The sequence below is a fragment of the Heteronotia binoei genome, chromosome 6 (genome assembly GCF_032191835.1).
Source record: "Heteronotia binoei isolate CCM8104 ecotype False Entrance Well chromosome 6, APGP_CSIRO_Hbin_v1, whole genome shotgun sequence".
NCBI lineage: Eukaryota > Metazoa > Chordata > Lepidosauria > Squamata > Gekkonidae > Heteronotia > Heteronotia binoei.
In genome coordinates, this window is record NC_083228.1 from 96,800,520 (window position 1) to 96,824,158 (window position 23,639).

Consider the following 23,639-nt stretch of genomic DNA (forward strand, 5'->3'; position numbering starts at 1 on the left):
ACGCACCGTTTGGGTGTACGGTCTCCCTGGGGTGACCTAGGCTGCACGGCTCAAGGTTGGCTTCAGGGAGCCTCGTGATCCCGCCGCTTGGAGTCGTCCACATCCCAGGCTGCACGGCTGGGACGGGGTGGAGCTCAGCGTTCGGGATCTCGTGCCTGGCTGGCCGGGCCTGAGCCGTTGGGTTGGCTCAGGCTCGGGGCCTTGGGGCTCGCCCAGTTCTCAGGTTGAGGAGGTGGTCAGCGGGATGACCCCTGGCTCAACCTGACCCCAATGTTTTTTCCCTTTGCCGTAAGTTCAATAAAGTGGCCCTTTTCATCCAACATGGTTGTATGTCTCATCATTCCGAATGGGGGGGCAATGTAGAATGGGTGTAGAAAGGTTTGCATGCTGAGATTGCCCCTTTTCTATGACTATAATGTCATTGTTATCCCTTGGGGTATTTGTCTATTTCCTTTAATTATTTTGAGTATCAGGTGTGTGAAGTTATCTCTGCTTGATGATTCAAAAGAGCTTGCCATTGTCTTAACAAGCAGTATTCCCACTGAAGAGGCAAGATGAATATTATATGACATGTGATATGTAAGCAATGACAAGATGTCACTGGCCTAAGTAAGTAGGTGCTGGAAAGGAATGGCAAGTCAGGGCCTAGCTGAGATGCTCTTTCTAAAATGATGGTACTATTCCAGACCTAGAATTTTACTCATAACTTGTATCACTTGAAAATATCCATAGATAAATCAGAATGATAAATATTCTTGTGTTGACCATCATCTGAAGATCATGGTATACATAAAGAAAACTCTCCAGTGACAATTTAGCTTGCCTAGCTCATGTGTGTCTAGAGAAGGACATGTAGGGTTGCCACCTCTGGGTTGGGGAATTCCTAGAGATTTGGGGGTGGAGCCTGGGGAAGTTGGGGTTTGTGGGGAGGACCTCAGATGGATATAATGCCACAAAGTCCACCATACAAAGCAGCCATGCTCTCCAGGGGAACAGATCTCTGTCATCTGGAGAGCACTTGCAAGAGATCTCCTTGCCCCACCTGGCGTTTGGAAACCCTAACATGATTCAATATCTACTGTTAACTCTTATGTAAAAATATGTATGCACTTCATGGCTGTGGAGAGTACACCTAACAAGAACAAAAGAGAACTGCTCTTTCCTTTAACAGAATTCAAAATGGACTTTGAACTGCCTTTGTGGATTTGGAAAGTGAATGAAGGAGGAGTTCTTTTGCATTCTTTATGGAACAATCTGGCTTCCTAAAAGCAGATTCCTGCTTTGCCACAAGCTTTTAATTGCTGTACTTATGACACCAACCACAAACCATATTTTGATTTGCAATAGCTGAAATATTCTTTCCTTGCCTTGTTGTATGAAGAAGGAATCTGGTACCAATTTGTGGCAGCCGTCAATGTCCACAGTTTTATTTTGGCAGGAACTGCAGGATTCTTTTGTCAAGGCTTTTTTGGATGCCCAAACGCAGCTGAAAATCTCCCTAAATGTGTTTGGCATTATCAGGCTGTGACCAACACAATTTTTTTGGTACAGGTAATATCTATGGTGGGACCATTTCAGTTTGCTTCCTACACCTGCTCTCAGCTTTGGAACCCACTATTTGTGTGTGCATGAAAGCAAAGGAAGTACTCTTCTCACTTAATGCCATTTTCTCCATTGTGTTATTTCGGGAGTGTGAAGAAATATATTTGGTCATGTGTCCAATTTCAGAAGAACATTCCATGTGCAAGAACCAGGAAGAATTTAGTTTTGGGTTTTAAAAAAATCTATATGAATAGTCAATTAAAAGATCAGATTTCTCGTTATATAAAGCAGTGATGTCCAACTTTTTATGGGGGAGGGAGGGTTGCACCACAACTAAATTTAAAATATGAAGAATTGAAGAATTGCAGATTTATACTCAGAGTGGCTTACAATCTCCCATGTCTTCTCCCCCCACAACAGACACCCTGTGAGGTGGGTGGGGCTGAGAGGGCTCTCCAAGCAGCTGCCCTTTCAAGGACAACCTCTGCCAGAGCTATGGCTAACTCAAGGCCATTCCAGCAGGTACAAGTGGAGGAGTGGGGAATCAAACCCGGTTCTCCCAGATAAGAGACCACACACTTAATCAGTACAGCAAACTGGCTCTCTATCTACATCTATGAAATGTAGTTCCCTGCAGTACACACAGAAAAAGGGCCAGTATGCTGCCTTGGAACCAGATTCAGGATCATCACACACTTTGGCTCATAAAACTAGAATGGACATTCCCTTAATCTACAAGAATTTTACAAACGATTACATGTGGAGTGTAAGCCAAAATGCCCTCAAAATGAGGATGGGGAATTGTCAGGTGGACACATAGCTTAATCAGGATCTTTATCTATGTATACAGGATCCACGTCCAGAAATTAATGCTTAAATTTATCAAGGACTCTAATTAAGTAAAACAATTTAAATTTATTCCAGAAAAATATAGGCATACATACAAGGCAATGTGCTCATGAAACATACATACAGTCCTAGGAAAAAGAGAGAGATATAGAGACAACACATGGATAGACAAACAGGGTGATAATTACCGATCGTCGTCTTCAAGGAAGGCTCCAATGGCAGCAAAAGAAGACGGGGGAAATGGGACCCTCAACTGTGGCCAGAATCAGGGATGGATCTAGACAGCGGAACTGTGGTACTGCTAGATGCACACCTGAGTGGAGTTGTGTCAGAGGTTAAATAGACTACCCTACACCCTCAGGGGATGGGAGGTATGGGGGCAGAAAAAGGGGAGGCTCTGCAGTGACCATAAGGGCTGGACTTCTGCAGTAGCCAAAAGCAAGTTAATTGGTGGCACCTAATTGGGTACCCACAACTGACCAATGAACAAGCTTGGGCCCTGGTTACCTGATTGGACCTCTAGGTAACAATGAGCCAGGGTGGGGAAGCTCCAGGATGACCGTTGGGGGAAAGAATGGGGGAAATCACTGGGTCGAGGGGTACTTAAGACTATTAAATTTATCTAAAAAGATGACAATAGATGGCCAAATTACTACCTAGGTAACACCCGGTTTACACAAAGGACTTGGCTCTGGTTGAAGATGGTCTTCCTCTTCTTCAGTGTTCTTCTTGGCACCTGTCTTTGTCCATAGTTCCGTTGGATAAAGGCTTAGGCGGTCCGGCAGGGTCCACACCTAGATAAGCTTGATGGCCTCATGGATGGGTGACATCTGTTGAGTACATGAGCCTCAACAACAACAACAACAACAATTTTTATATATATCCCGCCCTCCCCTCCGGAGTCTTGGTACTGCTGGAAGATAGCTGGTGTTAGCCTCCCAAAGTGGATTCTATAGTCAAGGCTGAAAACCGCATGGCCTGGATAGCTCCTAGAGGCACACCTTCTTCCGCTCTAACAATAGAGATGGTGTTTGCATGAAGCGACTGGAAACCATCCGTTCTCCTTGCTAGCACTCCTCCAGAAACATGGAGTGCTGTTTTAGCATTGTGGCTGTTAGTACTCATAAGTCCTTTCCAGTCTGGCAGCCAAACCCATGTTCTCCTAGCAGATGTGTGTGAGTTCAGTCTCCAGGCACCCTGGCAACCAGGCAGGTGATTACGATATTTTCTTACAGGAGGCAAAATTTTTGCTAGAACTGCCCTCTATTCTGCATATGTATGTATGCATTTATTTATTTAATCATTTATGTCATATTTTTTTCTCCAATAAAGGCTCAAAGATGCTTACAGTACAATGAAAAAGATAATAACAGAAACAAGAGAAGAAGGGAAAACATTTGAGTAAAGATTGGGTCTCTCTCTCTCCCCACCATATGTTCTATCCAATCCTCATTAGTGACCCGAATAGAAGGAGAGGGACAAGTGTCCTTCAGTTCACATCACTGGGCATGCCTAAGCTTTAAATACCTGCCTGAGTTGGAGGAGAAACTGACTCAGCCATATCTTATTCAGCTACTGCTCTTCTCTGCCAGGTCATTCGTGGGTGAACAGGTATGGGTGAGCATAGTATATTGTAATAGTATTTTAAGAATGCATTTCATATTTAAATTTTAAAAACGTTTCTGTGTGCGTGTGTTTCTTGTAATAATTGTGTTAGTTGTAACCATGTGACATTTGCTTAAAAATAATATCAGGAACAAAGAAGGTTGATGATGTATTTTCTATGAATGCAGAAAAATTGCATCATAATAGTTTTGAGATCATTATGCAAATAGGAACAATAACATTTGAATCAGAGCCTGCCAAGAATAGCTACCCACATCAAAAAAATTTAAAGAAATGCAGGAATCTTAGCTCACTTTACCTAAGTATATATACCAGATTAGGTTGCATACTCCCAGTTGCACAGAGGTCAATACTTGATTTTCAAGTAACAGTCTTGAAATAATTTATATTTTTGTTTATGCCATGCATACACAACAAGACCTAGAGAATGAGCAGGACTTGAAGGTGGGAGTGACCCTATAAGCCAAATTAGAAATTGATTGTCTCTGTCCAATGCACAAGTTGGATAAACAAGTAACTGTGTTCATTTTTAACAAGCACTGAACTGGAAAACTGTTCAAGACAGATGGTGAAAGCACAGAAAAATGTAATGTACTTTGGTGATTATTTAGGAAGATTATTAGGTTGGTCTTATTTTATGAAGATAAAACAAGAAAGGAAATCCATTCATGCAAACTAAGTACAATGAGTCACTTATTTCAATTGCTTCAGATAGTTTTGTGTCTATAATAGATTTGACTCCTGCTGTTTTTACCTGATGTCTTCATATCCTAACTACATTTCTCCCCAGGCAAAAATATTATCTTTTTATACTAATATCTTTATTATAAAAGCTTTCCTGGTTATGACCTAGAGAGTGTGGTTTTTTTAAATGAAAACAATATAATCCAGGGAATAGATAGGATCACGCTGATGCATGCCTACTCATATTCTTAGCACAGAATAATTTACAGTGCAATCCTACACAGTCAATTGACTTAGAAGTGTGTAACTTTGTTTAGGAGTGTACTGTTAAACCACTAAGCCCAAAACTGTGGCTGGATTCAGACAAGTCATTCCTGTAATGATTGAGCTTTTGTTCACAAGTGTACTGCCAGACTGTGTTTTAAGAAAGCTTTAAAGAGCAGGAGCTGTAAAAAGAAAAGAATATCACATGCTAGTTGTATGCTTGTAGTATTTGGAATTATGTATGATATCCTAGCATAGTCAAACCCAAATGTTAACAGGTTAGAAATGGACAAACAAGTATTTGCACAAGGCATCTCATTTCTTCTTTCCCCACTTTTCCCTCTTTTTCTTCCCTGAAAGCCCCCATAGCCTTTTGCCTTTTCCTGCTTTCTTTCTTACCCCCTTCTCCCCACCCTTCTTCAGCTTCCCTCTCCCCTGGCAGACTTTACCTGGGAAAACTATAGCCCAGTTGTGCAGAGCTCACCAGCAGACTGGACCTATTTGCATGGCGGGGAACCTGCAAGGACTTGTGGAGGCAGCACCTTTCACCTTGTATTCCCTTCAGCACACTTTCTCCACTAAGGAATTCCATTGCCCCCCCAGGCGGAATAACGAGGCAGACACAAGGTTGGGTTAAAGGGCCACTTTTATTAACTAACAACGGCAAGGGCAAAGACATGGGGACAGGTCATGCCAGGGGTCAACCGGACCACCTCCATGACCTGAAACTGGGCGAGCCCCCAAAGCCCCGGGTGTGAGCCAACTCAACGGCTCAGACCCAGCCGGCCCGGCACCTTGATCACCGCTCACCCGAGCTCCGCCATCCCCACAGACAGCAGCCTGGGATGCGGACGCACACACGTGCCGGGATCATCGGACTCCCTGGAGGCAACCTTGGGCCGTACAGCTTGCGGTTCCCCAGGACAGTCAGCACCAAATGGCGCGATGCTACGGGAGCTCACCAATCCCCAAAACATAATGCCAACCACAAACTGCCAAGGACAGCGCCAAGCCTCTGCTTAGGCCGCTGAACCCCCAAACTATAAAACACGCAGCAGCCCTTGCCGTAAGTCAGACAAAAACAACTCATTGCCCTTTTCTGACAAATGTACCCCGTCCCCCCGGTATAGCTCTGGCAAACTAGATAGAATCAAAGGATGGGGTACATACTCCCCCAGCCCGCCGAGCAGGGCCTTGCGCACCGCCCGGTTGGCTTTTATTCTGGCGCGCTCCAAACCTTCAGGGTCCCACGCCGTCCGCCACACTCGGCGCGGCAACATGGCAGACCACAAAAGCAGGACGCCCGGCCACCGCCTCCTTATCAATGCCAAATCCTCCTGGGCCTGAATGGAGAGGGCCCTGCCCTTGATCAGACCCAAGTCGTTCTCCCCCAGATGGATTACAATAATCTGTGGAGGAGGGCCAACCCGCTCTTTGAATAGCAAAGGCAGAAGCCCAGGCCATCTCATTCCCCGGCGGCCCAGCCAGGTGATTACCGCTCTGTCACTAAGGCCCAGCTGTGAGCCGATCGACGTCCGACGGGCCTGGTGTGCCGCCCAAAAGACAATGCTGTGGCCGCATATAAGGATCCTCCTCCTCTCATCGCCGGCCACAGCCCCTAGAAGAGAAAAACTATTAGAACTGAAACCAAACAACACATAACGTTTTCAGCCCAAGTTAACAGTATTAGGGGGGAAGCCAAAGAAACAACCCTATGGCTTCAAAGGCCTAACATAAGTTCGATAGGCCCCTGACTTCCACCGCCCGACCCGACGGATATCGTCCCCCCCGTATCCAAGCGCTGCGGCTGTCGAAGCCGCACCGATTCTAAAAGAATGGGTACCAAATTTTCGGCCACCAAGGCCTAACCGTTGCAATGCACGGCTGGTGACGGCCCAAAATTGGTACTTCGTCAAGGGAGCCCCGTCGGCATGGCGAAAAAGAGGGCCATCCGATCTGCCGCGCAATTCAAGGTAAAGTTTCATTGCCGCGACCGGACATAACTCCACTTCCGAACAAGACCCGATCTTAACAGAGCAGCCATGCTGCTTCTGGTCGGTCTTGGAACGTCGAACTCTAAACTCCACCCGGTCACTAGATAACAAAACATCCCTGAACTGCAGGGCCCTTGCAGAAACGTCATTACGTGAAAGGGTGACCAACTCGGATACCCTGAAGGCCCCAAAAAAGGCAGTCAATGAGGCGCCATGAAAGAGTGCCTCCTCATAGGCAGACCCGCAGACCTGAGCCCAAGAAGCACGGAGCCCACGCAGGATGGATGGCGAAATGGGCTGCCTCCCATCAGCCCTAGGACCGGCTTCCCGGGACCAACCCTCAAATACCTTCTGAATGCGAAAGTCCTTAGTGACATCGCGGTGCCCCCTGGCCTTACTAATAAAGGCAAGGGCTGCCATCTGGCCTCGAATGGACCTAACTGACAAACCTCGTTGTTTCTGATGCACGCAGAATTGCAACAGCTGGTCGACAGGAATCGGCCACACTTCCTGCAATCCTGCCCCCCTTCTAAACGACAAAAACTGGCTAGCCGCCCGGTCATACGACCTTTTAGTGCTTGGCGCTATGGCCAGCTGTATCGCCCGGCTCACTTCTTCCCTCCAATCTGCCATAATTCTGCCGGGATGCGCACGGGCGACAGGTCGGCCTCCGGGGCTAATTGACGGAAACGGTCCATCTGTTGGCGAGACAGAGCGTCCGCCACCCCGTTACAAATGCCAGGAACGTGCTTAGCCAAAAACAGTATATTTAACTTCAAACAACGCAAGGTAAATGCCCTAACAAGGCGCATAACAGCCGGAGACTTAGAGGTCAATCTATTGACAACATGGACCACGGCCATGTTGTCACACCAGAAGTGAACCGTGCAATTGGCCAGGGTGTCGCCCCAAAGAAACACGGCGACGAGAATAGGAAAAAACTCCAGGAAGGTAAGGTTCCGACACAACTCGGTGCCCAACCAGTCCTGTGGCCAATGCTCGGCACACCAGTGCCCCCTAAAATATACCCCAAAGCCAATGGAACCGGCGGCGTCGGAAACTATCTGCAACTCAGCTTCGAGCTGCATGTCTCTGCGCCAAAAGGAAATACCATTAAAATCCTGCAGAAATGACTCCCATACTGCCAGGTCCTCACGCATCTCTCTGGTGACTCGGGTAAAATGGTGGGGCAAGCGCAGATCAACCATACCATCACAAAAGTGCCGTAAAAAGGCCCTGCCTGGAGCCACCACTTTACAAGCAAAATTCAAGTGACCGACAAGCTGCTGCAACTCCAATAAGGTGACCTTGCGCTTGACCAAAACTGCTCGAATCCGGACTAATAGGCCGAGTCGTTTATCCTCGGGCAGCCTGGAGAACTGGCGCACCGTGTCAAGCTCGATGCCCAGAAAAGTCAAAACCGTGGCTGGACCCTCAGTCTTCTCCGGAGCCAACGGTACCCCTAGCTCCTCGGCCAAATCCTCAAACGCCTTCAACAAGAACCAACACTGGCCCGCCCCCGCGGGGCCCACAAAAAGAAAATCGTCTAAATAATGAACGGTATCCCGAATTCCAGTCCTAAACTGTAAGGCCCATTCCAAAAAGGAACTAAAACACTCAAACGCCGAACAAGAAACCGAACACCCCATGGGAAGGGCCCTGTCAACATAATAACTTCCTTCGAAGGCAAAGCCCAGTAGATCAAAATCGCCAGGGTGAACCGGGAGGAGGCGGAAGGCCGATTTTATATCGCACTTTGCCAGCTCCGCCCCGGGCCCACACCGTCGTACTATCTGAACCGCCCGATCAAATGAAGTGTATTTAACAGAGCACAATTCCGGAGGGATGGCATCATTCACAGATCGCCCCCTGGGGTAAGAAAGATGGTGAATCAACCGGTATTCACCTGCTACTTTCTTAGGTACAATTCCCAAGGGGGACACGCGCAAATTCGGCAGGGGAGGGGACTTAAACGGGCCTAACACGCGGCCCTCCGCGCATTCCTTACTAATCTTCTTCCTGACAATACTCTCCAAACCCCTAACTGAACGCAAATTGGAGGAAAAAACTGAAGTACGAGGGCCCTCATATGGGATTCTGAATCCCACAGAGAACCCTTCAGCAAGGTAACGTGCGTCCTCCCGACGAGGGTAACATTCCAACAACCGCCTAAGAGCCCTCAGACGAATGGGGCTGGGGCCCTTTTGGAGGGTGTTGCCCAGCCCCGCCACCTGCCCGCTTGATGGGCCAGCGCTGCTTAGATCTGGTGCAAGCCGTGAAGGCGTGAGGGCCCGCGCAAACCGGGCACTCATGTTTGTATTTACAGGCCTTCCTGGAGCACGACCCTTGGGAGGTGAACTCCCAGCAAAGCAGCCGTGGTTGAACCGACTGCCCCGCGGTCACGCGGGCACCAGACAAGGGTTGTACTGATGACTTCTGCACCAAATGACCACTGTCAGATCTCTCCCCCACATTTGGTTTAGCAGGCGCCATGAGTTGCAGCCAGAGCTGCTGATTAATTTGATTCCATTGCAGGAAAGGATTCACAGCCGCGCGCATGCGGAACTGCTCATCATACTGGAGCCACGCCCCACCAGCAAAGTCGTTGTAAGCACGATATATAATATCGCAATACTGAAACAAAGGGGCTGCTCTCCACGGCTGGGCCCTAGCAATGACGCCCGCATAAATGAGAAACCCAGGCAACCAATTTGCCCACGTTCTGTCAACCTTACGACGCTTGAGCTTCTCTTTATCCTTCTCGTCAAGCTCGTCTTTCGATTTTTTCTCTAGTTCTCTATATAACAAGCTGAATACATCAACGTATTCGCCCTTCAAGATTTTTTCCCTGGTCGCAGCGGTGAGGTGGTCACCCAAAGGCATGGCCGGGTCACCATACGGCACAGCATGAAAATCCAACGAACCGTAAGGGATAGGTGGGTGAGAAGGAAAACCCCAAAGGGGGCCCTGTTGCCCGGGCCAAGGTAAGGACATTGACTGGGCTTGTTGCCAACCCCACGGTGGCACGCATGCGGCCGGCCCCTGGCCGCCTAAGCCAAGACTACCTACAAAACCCTCACTCACTGGCGCCGCCCCCCAAATAAGGCCAGAAGTACCAGGCGTGGGCCCAGCGGAAGCAGCACCCACCTGAGGTAGTGAACTGGGACCCAAATGACCCCCAACAGGTGGCACAGCCCCCAAATAAGTAGCCGCCGCACCTTGGGCCCCACCCAATGGCTTGGAGACCGAAGCTACATTGGGACCCAACGGGCCCCATGGCCATACCGTACCCTGCTGTGGTGTGGGAAACTTACCTTCCCCAACAGGGGGCATCACCACCACGGCGTCAGGCTCCTCGCTCTGCTCCTCCTCGTGCAAGACTCCCTCCTTGGACACACCACTGGTCCCTTCGGCTTCCTGCAACACAGAAAGGCGAGCCAGCACCTCCTTCTGAAAGGAGATGGTGGCCGCTCGACCCGATCCCAACAAGCCTGAGACCCTACGGGAAGGGCCCGCCACGCCCCTTGCTTCCTCCAAGGCTGCAAGTTGGGACATGATGGCTTGCCGTGTTTGCGCCTCGTCACTCTCTTCCAGCGGGGGCGCCTCGGGGGTGGGCCTCTTGGCCGGTCGCTTGGCGGGCTGTTTGCCCTTTTTGTTGCCTTGTCCCTTCTTAGGGGCCATAGTTATAACTCTCTCCCCCTTATGAGATGGCCTCCAACGCCAAAGCCCACAGGCAGAGCCCCCGTCCAATTACACCAGGCCTGCCAGAAAATATGGTCAGTGGGGAAGTAACCTGTGCCAACACCTTGGCAGAGCTGCCAGCAAGAGGCCAGCCAAGGCCTCAAACACAAAAAACCCCACAGCAAGGAACACTGTCCCCCAGGCCCCTTATGACGCCAGAAGGCAGGAGCTAAAAGAATAAGAGAGGGGGGGGGTGTGGCAGACAACCCCAACAACCGGTGGAAGGGGATGAACAGGGGCCCCGCGACACAGCCCACGCACCCCCGGACCCTCAAGAGGCTGGGAAACAAAGCACGCTGCCTGAACAAAAAGAAAAACCCCGACGCGGCTGCCGCAAAGCCCCACGGCCCGGCAGACGGCTCCCGGCCTCGCGAGGCCTAAACGCGACGCGGGAGGGGAGGGAGGGGTAAGCCCCCGAACAGACGCGCCGCTTGCAGATCCCGCGCCGCCGACCAGCAACCCGAGCCCGGCTTCTGCGACGCCCGGACGAACGGCTGCGTCACACAGACGCTCCAGCCGCACCGGCTCCCTCCGGTAGCAACGCTCTCGAGGCCCCAACGACAACAGCCACGTAAGTGCCTGCCCGGGCCGAGAGCAATTTCCAACTGCGTTTGAGGGGGCGGGAGCAGCCTTTTAAGGCTGCTCCTCACCCCCTCCCATCCGGAAAATCCCATTGCCTCTCATCCGCGCGGGGAGGCAATGGGCGGCCCCCAGCCTCAGCAGTCCATGGACTGATCGGCTGGGAAGGGGCCGAAAAACAGCTTACATCATTCTTCCCTCCTCCATTTTATCCAATTTCTCACAAAACACTGTGAAACAAGCTAGGCTGAGCAAGTGTTACTGGCCTCAAATCACCCTGTGAGCATCTGTGGTAGTAGGAATTTGAACCTAGTTCTCCCAAATTGTAGTCTGAGACTCTAATCACCACATCACACCACACCACATTCATGTGGTGGCTACTGTTGAACAGCAGCAAACAGGTAAGCCTGGATGAGGCATGCAAGTCGAGTAGTAGAAAGTCACTTTGTAGTTTCTGGAGAATCTCAAAGGCCAAAAAGGGCCTTGGAAAGGCCCCCTCTGCCTTTTACTAACAAAAGCCAAGGTCTGAAGACTGGCAATACTGTTTGGTTGCCTAACAATTTCTACTGAGGGTAGGGTTTCCAGCCTCCAGGTGGGGCCTCAAGATCTCCCACTGCTACAGCTGATCTCCAACTGGCAGAGATCTGCTCCCCTGGAGAAAATGGCTGCTTTGAGGAGTGGACTTTATGGCATTGTGCCATGCTGAGGTCCCTCCTCACCCCAAATCCCACCCTCTCCCCACCCCCAAAGTATCCAGATATTTCCCAACACTGACCTGGTATGCCTAACTGAGGGCTTTTGGTTTTCTAAGCTACTGGAGCTATTTTTATTATTGGAGGTAACCCCAAATGTATTTTTCTTTAGTTTTCCAATTTTTCTGCAAACCCGAAGCTCGTCTCTGTAGAAAGATCTGTTGTCTGTTCATGTGTCCAGTCTCTGGATTTAAATATTCACATATAATAATAATAATAAATTTTATTTATACCCCGTCCTCCCTGCTGAGACATGTTGAGACATGTTGAGAATTAGATACCTTGATGATGATTGATGACTCTCGCAGAGTTGTCCTTGAGAGGGCAGCTTCTGTGAGAGCTCCCTCAGCCCTACCTACCTCACAGGGTGTCTGTTGTGGGGAAAGGAAATAAAGGAGATTGTAAGCTGCTCTGAGACTCTGATTCAGAGAGAAGGGTGGGGTATAAATCTACAGTCTTCTTCTTCTTCAAATCTACAGTCTTCTTCTTCAAGATATATTGATGTCCTCTCTGCTGCCTCCAGTATGTTTCTTAGTATTTTGGTGTCACTGTGTGCTGTTGTCTTATTGAAGTTGCAAGATAGCTAGCCTGTCAAAGGCCCTTTCTGCTTTTGTACTTTCAAAGGCCCTTTCTGCTTCGAAGCCTTTAAAAGCAAAAACATTTCCTTGGACTTTTCCCCTCCCCACCCCTGGTGGGTTAATTGGTCTGTTCTTTTTGGTCAGTTTCATCAAATTAGCTTGGTTGGTTAACTGCCTCCTCTCCAGCCAAGTTGTCAGCATTGACTCCCACTAAATTTTTAAAGCAGTGCTTGCCAGTGTTTTGTTTTGTTTTTTTTTCTAGCAAACTCCTTGACTATTGATAAAGGTGGGGGAACACTAATGGTGACCCCACAGTAAATTCAACTGGAAGAATCTCCTATTACAAAAGACATGCCCAGTGTGAGACTAACCAATCAGGAGAAACCAACCCCAGAACATTACTCAGGTTTTCTCATTGATATGCAGAATAGATGCACCACAATTCTCAATAGAAATCGGAAAGAGAAAAAAAGACGCAGAATGCAGGTACAGCATTAGAAGTGAACCCCAACCGGCACAACTTCAGTGAAAATCAGATGTAACCTGTGTATGCAGAATGGACCAAAGAAACAGCAGCCTAGGAAATGAGCATGAGAGACTTTAGGCCTGTTGTGGATTATTTCAAATCTTTTTAAAGCTATCCTAACTGCAGTCACTGTACCAGACATTATTTTGGATTGTAGTGTCACATGATTGTTTTGGGATGTAGTTATTATTTTGGGATGTAGTGTCACATGAAGAGTTTCCAGCTCAACATTAGGAAGAACTTCCTGACTGTTAAAGCAGTTCCTCAGTGGAACAGGCTTCCTCGGGGTGGGCTCTCCTTCCTTGGAGGTTTTTAAACAGAGGTTAGATGGCGATCTGACAGCAATGAAGATACTGTAAATTTAGGGGGAGGTATTTGTGAGTTTCCTGCATTGTGCAGGGGATTGGACTAGATGACCCTGGAGGTCCCTTCCAACTCTTTGATTCTATGGTTCTATGATCACGTCACTTCATGAGCTTTTTTGCATTCATCTCAAAGTGAAGAGTTAATTGCAAAGATTTAACAGCTCTCTTGGCAGCTCAGCTACTGCACACCTGTTGGACAAACCTCCTACTGAGCAAAAGACGGCAAAGGGAGTAACTAGCTGGCAATGATGGCATATTCTCAGATCCATTCAGGTGAATAAGTCAGTTTGTTCTGGAAGGCATAGCTGTTCTGCACTCTTGTATCAAAAGGCTTCTTTGCAAGACAGATTTTCATGTAAATCTCTAACACAAGAAAAAAGTTTGGTGTTCAGCTGAACATTATGCATCAAAAAAATGCCATCATTCTTAGTTTCATGGGGCTGAAAAAATTAGTCTTATGCCAAAATTAATATGGCATTGTGTCAAAAAAGTTATCTCTACATACACTATTACTATACATTACTTTATTCTAAACAAGAATACCTTTTGGGATTCCTTTTGATAACACAACAACAACAACAACAACAACAAATTTTATTTGTATCCCGCCCTCCCCGCCGGAGCAGGCTCAGGGCGGCTAACAACATGGCTCAGAGCCAAATTATACAGGTGAATAAAACTACATCAAACATCAAACATTTAATTAAAATCTGGTTAGGCTTTAAAATTAAGTTAATTTTTAAAAGTGCTAGTGCTACATTTACTTTTTCTGATGGCGGTTTCCTTCGTAATTTCCATTTCGATCAGGGAAAGCCAGTCTGAAGAGGAAGGTCTTGCAGGCCCTGCGGAACTGTTCTAGGTCCCGCAGGGCCCGCATTTCCTCTGGAAGTTGGTTCCATAGGCTCGGGGCTACAGAGGAGAAGGCCCGGTTACGGGTGCTTTGCAGCTTCACCTCTCTCGGTCCGGGGACAGTCAGCAGGTTTTTCCCGGCTGACCTCAGTGCTCTCTGGGGTTCATATGAGGAGAGACGGTCCCTAAGGTAGACAGGTCCTCGACCATATAGGGCTTTAAAGGTAATGACCAGCACTTTGTAACGAACCCGGTATGTAACTGGCAGCCAGTGCAGTTCGCGCAGCCCAGGCTGTATGTGCTCCCATTTAGGGAGTCCCAGCAACAGTCTAGCCGCTGCGTTCTGCACCAGTTGCAGCTTCCGGGTTCGGCACAGAGGCAGCCCCATGTAGAGGGCATTACAGTAATCCAGTCTCGAGGTGACCGTTGCATGAAGCACCATTGCCAGATCTTGGCGCTCTAGGAAGGGAGCCAACTGCTTTGCCCGCCTTAGATGGAAAAAGGCTGACTTGGCAGTGGCTGCAATCTGGGCCTCCATTGATAATGCAGGCTCCAGTAAAACTCCCAGGCTCTTAACTCGGTGCGCCGCTTTCAACGGCGCCCCGTCGAAGACCGGGAGAAGTATTTCCCCTCCCCGAGCGCCCCGACCCAGACAAAGGACTTCTGTCTTCGCTGGATTCAGTTTCAGCCCGCTCTTCCTCAACCAGGTTGCCAAATCCTGCAGGGCCCGGTCTAAATTCTCTGGGACGCAGTCAGGCCGGCCGTCCATTAGCAGATAGAGTTGGGTGTCATCTGCGTATTGATGGCACCCAAGTCCGTGTCTCCTGGCAATCTGGGCAAGGGGGCGCATGTAGATGTTAAATAACATCGGTGAGAGAACTGCCCCCTGAGGCACTCCGCAATCCAGTGTGCGCCTCTGGGACAGCTCGCCCCCAATTGCCACCCTTTGTCCCCGATCCTCGAGGAAGGAGGCAAGCCATTGTAAGGCAGACCCCCTCACCCCTACATCGGCGGGGTTTAACACAAGATAAACTCATGTTTCACCTTAAGAATACATTCATGTTTCCTTAGTTTGCACAAGCTATTTACAGTAGTTGTAAAACAGGCAGTTTATATATATGGAGTACAAAAAGGAAATTAGTTCAAATACAGTGAGGACAGAAGAATTATTAAAAAGGAGGGGTGGCTCCTCTGAAATGAGACCAGGTTGTCATGCCAGTAAACTGCATTCTATCTCAGGGACTCTGAGTCACTAAAGGATTATCTGTCCTTCTGTGCAGTTGGATCACAAACTGTGTAGATGGACACAGATGGTACCACCTACTTTCAGTGCCACATCACTTGTTCAATTATTCTGTATGTGTCTTGATCTTTTAACAACATGTTCTGAAGAAATGTGAAGAAGGGTTGGTAGGCTTTCAGATAACAAAGTGACTGAATAGATGAACATGCTCATGTTTGTCTTTTTCATTCATTTTCAAGTCTTTGTTTGTCTATATTATTTTGATTTTCATTTTTAACCAGATATTCACTCCACTGAATGGCAATCTATTCCTTTTACTCAACCATCGCTTGTTCATTATTATGCAGGGTCACAGTGATCACCATGATGACCTGATGTGTACTGCAATGCCATGGTACGTTTGTTGTCTGTGTCTTTCTGCCAAGAAATAACCATAATTATTTCAACTAGCTTTTAACTGAAACTGCCGAAATATTAGATCTAAATGGATGTCTAGGAATGCTGAATGCCATCTGTAACTAAATGGAAATTAGCATCAAATTGTTTAAATTGTTTTAATTTAATGTTTAGTTTATTTGTTTTATTATGACTTTACAGTGTATTGTGAGCCGCCATGAGCCTGCTTCGGCAAGAGGGCGGGTTATAAACCGAATAAACTAAACTATAATGTCACTCATCATGTGCAAATATATGGTAAAATGGAATGGAATATTTGCCCCCCCAAGTCGGAATGAAGAATCGGACATAATGCATTGGTATAAATAACGGGCCACTTTTTAAATCATCATAATAAAATGGCAAGGGCACCCAGACTGCGGCCTGGTCAGGGCTAGGGGTCTCAACAGACCACTCCCCTGCCATTCGTGGGTGAGAGACCCAGCCCCCAGCTGGAGCTGTGTAACACAGCTCCCGCCAGGCTGGCCCAGCTGGGAGGCATGCCCCAGAGGGCCCAACCACCAGATGCACATCTCAATGGAAGGCACCCTCTAGTCGAACCTCCGGGACAGTCTGCATTCTCCCCACCCCAGGTCATCAAACCCCAAGGTTGATCATGCCAGACCCCAAATTCCACAAAAGGGGGATGCTTCAGGGTCCTCCCCTAGCCACATAGTACCCTAATCCAGAAAAACGTGCCAAACTAAAGTGACCAACCTATTTAACAGCACCTCCTGATAGCCAAATCCACTGTTTTGCTATGTAGGGTAGGCAAAAAACACACCCCAGCAACTGCCAATCAGATGGGGAGCAAAAAATTCCTATCCGGCCCCCCAAACATGAGACGACCAGCAACCGCTTACATAACAAACAGGGCGGGCGGGAGGGCCGATCGTCATTGAGACTGAAGCAGGAAGTCTGGCCATTACAATGACCTGGCCCCACCCTCTCAAATACGTGCCTAAATGGCCTGTAGATCCTCCCTTCCCTCCCAGGGAGGCAAACCTTGCTACTGCAGCCTAGCAGCATTGCTGCAGGCTGCAAGCATCGAAAAATGCACAGATCCATTCCAAGACGAGGACAGGCATTATGGATCTTAGTCAGCTGTGCCCATTAAAATGAGTGGGCAGCTTCACTGAAATATGTCTCTATAGATCCCTGCATACAACAATAAAAAATCTAAGCCCATGATAATGGTAACACTGTGCAAGGGAAAGGGATATGGGAGATCAATTTCAAAAGTTATTGTTGATAGATCTGTATAAAATATTTCATGGACAATTTGGTCTTTAATCACTCAGTGGACAATGCCTCAGGTTTCCTAAATAATGTCTTGGGTTTTCAGTCTGTGAATTTAGGCAATCCAAATAGCATTAACAAATTCATCTTCAAATTGTGTATAAGATAATAGATTTGTAGTGATATATGACAGTGTTTATGTTGTTCTGCTTAAATATTTGATAAGATGGAATTACCTCAGAATTCATACACATTTACTCAACTCTGCAGCTGCTATTTTTTTGCCAAAAACTTCATGAGCTGCAGAATGATCCATTTCCTTATTAGCCCTCTTCCCTTCTGTCTGAAGGATACAAAAAATGAAATCCAAGGAAATGTGCCAATCATGATACATTCAGACAATATATCCAATTGCTTATGTGTAGGGCTTTTTGTAGAAAAAGCCCAGCAGGAACTCATTTGCATAGTAGGCCACACCCCCTGATGCCAAGCCCACTAGAACTGTGTTCCTGTGCATTCCTGCTCAAAAAAGGCCCTGCTTATGTGCATAAAGAACCAATTTGTGTATAGCAATACCAGAGCATCTCCATGAAATCACTGCCAGAGAGATCATCCCTAAGAGGGGTTCACAGCACCATACAAGTCTTCCCAAGCCTTGTGAGTGTTCCATTCCAAGCCAACTCTTGGTTTGCAAGGGTATTCTGTGGATTGGAACTGAAAGTTTATCCAAGTAGCTTGAAAATCTCAAGCCACCACCTATCACCTGGAGTGGGAGCCAGCAGCTCAGGTAATCAGGAGCATACTTGGGGAAGTATACAGCATAGGGCCCTAATTCACTGCATTCAAGGGACAGCTCTAACCACCAATATAAAACAGACAATAGGAAAACACAAATCTATGACAGGGCTCTTAACACTGAAATCCACTGTGGTTTATGCAATAGGAGCTGTGTAATTAAAACACTCCAGGAATCTCTCCAAATGCTCATGGAGCCTCAGGCTACACACAAACTGCACAGCTAGTGATGCTGCATTCTATTTAAAAAAGGGGGGGCAGGTTAGAAAAGAACTTTCCTGGCTTGCAATGCCCATTTTCTCTGGAGCTGAATGCTGAGTAGGCTCGCGCTGATGATTCGCTGACAAATTCAAATAAGCAGTGATTGAATGGTTTTATATCTATTCAGTTAGTGGCATTCAGCATAGCTGGTGGCTGGGCAGCTGCTGTGAGCTCATGCTCATAATGTACTCACTTTCAGGGGAATACATGTGCCTTGGAGTTAGGATGGACAGGTCATAGATCATTTAAGATGAGCTGTATTTCAGATGGATATGCTGCTTTTGTATCTGCATAGCTGGCAGCATTCTCTAGGTTGGTGAGTGCTTAGAATAGCCCAGATTGAACCAACAATGGAAATATGAGAATTTATTTATGACTAAAACAAGAATACTGCTTTGGCAGTCAGACAAGCAAAAAGGGATACTGAAATATTTAGTCAAGCCATAGAGTTTCCCCCCCTTCCCTGCCCCGCTAGGAAAGAAAAGCAGTTCTATTCTGTTGGAATCCAGTAGCACCTTTAAGACCAGCAAAGTTTTAATCAAGCTATAAGTTTTTGTGTGCATACACACTTCTTCAGATACAATGAAATGGGAGAAAAGCATTCCAACTTATAAACAGGATTGAGGGAAAAAAACAAATTAGCATATAACATGATGCAGGGACAACAAGCAAAGTGCACAGAGTCAACACTAGTTCTTCTCTGTTGTTATTGTTTGAAAATGTTCCTTGTAATTTCTGAACAATTAGCAATCCAAGTAGAAGAGGGAGTGCTGCACATTACTGCACTGCAAAAAACAACTCTATTAACAAGAAAACTAACAGGGAAAGAAGACAGAGCATTGCTACCCCAGCACCAGGTCACCTTTGCTGCTGGGAGAATGCTTCCCAGGCAATTCCACTGCTGCAATTGAAACAATGTACCTGTAAGGGTGAAAAGGAGCACTAAGACAACGAGGGAAATGACAACCAGACATTTACAGGGGAACTACCTTGTCATCTTACTATAAATCAGTGGGGAAAGCATTGAAAGGGAGATAAAGACTTGAGTCAAGGGGGAGGTTGGAATTCACAACATGTGTCCTGGCTGATAAGCTAGTAGCAACCATTTCAGCAAAAAAACAGAGGATCCAGGAGTAGAAACCTCTAAGCTAGTTAAGCCAGGCTTATGGCTAAACATCTGCCATCCTTTCTTTGCAGCTAGTTTAAGCCTGGGCTTGTCCAAAGGAAAGAGCTAAAGGACTTTGCTTCTGGCTTACAGTCTGTGAACCTGTGTGAGCTTTGCTGCCAGGACTGGCAACAGCCCAGGATGACTTTATATCCTATCATCTGCAGGAAGAATGTCCTTTCAGTTGTAGTGGTTTATTATGGTCATAGACCAGCAATATCATTAGTTGTATATCATTATTAAGTTGTATTTTTTGAACATTTTTCATATAAGCCAACATGGGGAAAATGTTAAAACAAACTAAGTTCAACCACAGGAACATACAAGGGAATATGTTGTGGGAAATTTATGCTCTTACATTTGTCTTGGCTCTATAACCAACCACATACTTCAAGAAAGAAAGGCTTCACTGGAGTATGTTGGTTCTGCCTCCAGTTGCTTTCCCAGTAGGCAGTTCACCTGCCTTGTGATCAGACTAGGAAAGGGTACGAATGGAGGATAAACCTTCAGTGCATAACAATAAAAATACTTATACATCAAACTAAATGCTAGAGATCTGTGCTATGAAATGATTTTGTCTCTCTGTGTGAAAATAACTGCTGTTTGTTAACAACCACCCCCCTTCCAAAAGAAAAGCTGGACTTGTCACTTGAGGATCCTGGAGACAGAGGGAAAAACTCACTTTATTTTTGATATTAAGGGATCCAACACATATTTTTGAAACCCTCCTTCCTTCCTTCCTTCCTTCCTTCCTTCCTTCCTTCCTTCCTTCCTTCCTTCCTTCCTTCCTTCCTTCCTTCCTTCCTTCCTTCCTTCCTTCCTTCCTTCCTTCCTGCTCAATGTTTTTGCTAAACAAAGTCCATGATGACATTTTATACTGGGCAGAAATCATCTGCATAAGACAGGTGAAGACTTCCTGTGCCAATGAAAAGGGCTCGCTAAGTAGGGAAATAATTTCACTGGCTTTTAGTTCTTCATTTAACCCAGAAGCAAGACCACTTCTGTCATTACTGGTATAATGTTATGCCAAGCTTATACTCCTCTAAACCCATTGTCTTTATTTGATTGCACTGCACTGTGCATGACACTGCTCCCTTCCATTTTGAGCCTTTGTGTGCTAGCAAAGATGAACCAGCATGGTGTTTCACAGGGAAATGTTATGGCAGCAAAAGTCTGGTGTAAGGCTGACAGAGCCCCTGATCCCAGTGCATGTTTGAGATATGCCTCTGGCATAACTGGAATACAAGTTTTTGCTGTTAGTATTCTTTAAGTCAGTTCGGTGTAGTTGTTAAATGCACAGACTTATATCTGGGAGAACCGAGTTTGATTCCCCACTCCTTCACATGGACCTGCTGATGTGAGCTTGGGTCAGCCACAAGCTGTTCTGCTCAAGAGCAGTTACAGGAGAGCTCTCTCAGGCTCACCTACCTCACAAGATGTCTGTTGGGGGAAGGGGTGGGAAAGGAGATTTTAAGCCGCTCTGAGACTCCTTTGGGTAGTAAAAGGTGGGGTATAAATTCAATCTCATCATCTTCTTTAATATGCATTTAGGAATAGGGATGGGCATGAACTGAAGTTTGTTGTGAATTTTGGCTGGTTCATGGTTTGCAAAGTAATGTTTATGGCAGGGTGACCAGCATGGACATTCCATGAACTTTCATGTTGTTTTTGGCAGTTCATGGTGGTTTGTGAACTGATATATTTCCAGTCTTTTGCCACTCAAACCATTCACAAAACTTCAAAGCAACAGGGGGTGGTATTCCCCAGCCTTGGAAATACCAATGGGGCTCTTCAAAGTTGAACAGGTACTGCGGGCTGTCAATAACAAAGTTCCCATTCTGCTCTATTGGATCAGAATGCTATATATGCCCTCAGCTCAGCACCACAACCTCTATCCTGTTGGCAGTTAGACAGAGAGGCAGGGAACTTCTTAAAAGCAGAACATAATCATCACTTATTCCTGGTTGACAACACATCTTCCCTGCTGGGGTTTGGATATGAGATGGACTCATGTGGAGCAGAAGGGCTTAGCTACTGGGTCCCTTGGCTGAATGAAGATCCTCATTTTATATCCTCCTGAATGTGAACTCTCCTCTGCTGGGGCTTGGGTGTTAGATAGACTCAGTGCTCATGATTGCACAAGAAAGGGTAGGTCAGATGACAGCATTGCATGACCAGTAGAAATGTGCAAAAAAAAAAAAAAAAACCCACCTCAGTATTTTTCGGGTTCAAGTATATTGAACCTGAAAAAACATTGGTATTTCCTGATATTCCTGAATGCCAGTACTGGTATGGTATTTGGATTCAGGAAATATTCAGAAAGACTGGTTTTTTTTTTTTGGGGGGGGGGTTACCCATTGATCCAGAATTGACACTTGGAAGATTGATTCATGGAGAATTGATCCAGAGGTATCTCAGGCACAGGGATGCTGTTTTTTGAGGTAGAGGCACCAAATTGCAGCGTAACGGATTGTGCTTCTCAAAACAACAACAAATCTCAAAAAGTTTAGATCAGTGGTCCAATTCTATGGGGCCTCAAAGAAAGTGCCCCCATCCTTCTTTGAAACCAATGAAGGGGGGGGGAAGGGGAGGAAAGGATCACAGTCCCTTTAAATGTCTTCAAGCTGCACAGCTCTGTTTGACTCCTTGGGTGGGATTGGCTCGTGGTATGGTTGATACACCCCCAAAAAAGCAACAAAGAGGGGGAACTTTTTATGGGCTCAACTATACCAGTAGCCAAATACAGTTCTCTGATCTGTATTCAGCTTAAATAATACCCACCCCCAAAAAATACTGCTTCCATTGTAGGGGCTCTGCATTCAGGAGAGCTGCCTTTCATCTGGGAGGGTCACAGATAGAGGCCAGCCTGTACTCCCATTTTGCAGATGCAACCTGGTAGTGATGCCCACCTGCAACCTCTCTGCCAAGGCCCTGACCTGTGTGAGAATAGTTGTCCCCTTTGGGCCCAGTTCCAGCGCAGAGGCCAGCCCTTGGTCCAGCACTCAAATTGGAGGGATAACTTCCCCAGGACGGCCATATGGATGCACAACACATCGGTGGTGTCCTGGAAAGGCTTGAAGACCCACACCAAATGGAAGAAGGTCAGCCAGTTGTTGGAGCTGATGCTGAACTCTTCTTCTCCATGCAGGATGGTCATGGAAGAGGTGATACCCATGAAGGATGGCTATGGAGGAGGTGACATCCTTTGCAGCCCTCTTCAGCTCCACCAAACTTGCATAGATGGAATTCCGCATCCCTGTCTCCCTGCCTTTCATGAAGCAGACTGGCAGGCTTGATGCTGTGTGAGAAGTGGGCAGCCAGGTACCAGCAGGTCTCAAGCAAGGACTGCATCTCAAGGAGGGCAGCATGCCGGTTGGCTTTCACAGTGCTCCCCAGCCCTTGAGCAGTAGGCTTTCGCAGTGCTCCCCAGCCCTTCATCACAAGCTGAAGCACATATGCCAGACAGATGATGCCTTTGAGGTGCACACATTTTCCCCAGAAAGCACTTTCCTGGAGGGACCGTTAGAAGAGAGTCAGCCAGAGATCTCCTGTGAGCTTGGTATCTCTAGCATGATTTGGCAGCTAAAAGTTTGTGACAGTTTGTAGTTTGCAGACTGGTGCACCAAGAACCATGTACTGAATCACATTTTCCTGGTTTGTGCCCATCCCTATTTAGGAATGCTGTCAGAATAAACACAAATATTTAAAAACCTGACCTAGTTTCATTGGCTTTGTTTTAAGCATAGATGAGCAGATTTTAAGCGTAACAGAAATAAAGGCAGTAAATATAGGTCAGTGAGGAAATCTGAATCTCTATTGGGAGGGATTTTCAAATGTTGACAGGTATGACTTTTTTTCCAAATTGCTAATCTTCATACTTCAGATTTTCACAGCATTTAGTTAAAGACCATACAATTTTCAACAGATAAGTAAATGGCATCTTTTGGGTTTTTCCCTTTTTCTAAACAGCAGCTGAATCCCCCACCCCACTTCTGCTGCTTACATTTGAGTTTGTGGTATAGCAAAAGCTCCTAGAGTTCTTAACTTAGTTGCCTGCTGTTATTTTGCTGTGGAGATATTTATACTTTAGATGTTTGATTATGACTATAGCTGGGTTTCTTTTCCCCATGTCTCTGTGGGTTGTGGGTTTTG

General features: G+C 46.8%; 1 long non-coding RNA gene across 1 annotated transcript in view; it reads left to right on the forward strand.

The window, feature by feature from the left end:
- The window catches only part of LOC132573375 (uncharacterized), an 81,851-nt gene extending 58,649 nt beyond the window's left edge, over positions 1-23,202 (forward strand). The window contains exons 2-4 of the long non-coding RNA XR_009555531.1: positions 3,724-4,002; positions 15,940-15,986; positions 22,636-23,202. This is a non-coding gene — a long non-coding RNA (uncharacterized LOC132573375). The remainder of the gene's footprint in view (positions 1-3,723; positions 4,003-15,939; positions 15,987-22,635) is intronic.
- The last annotated feature ends 437 nt before the right edge of the window (positions 23,203-23,639 follow it).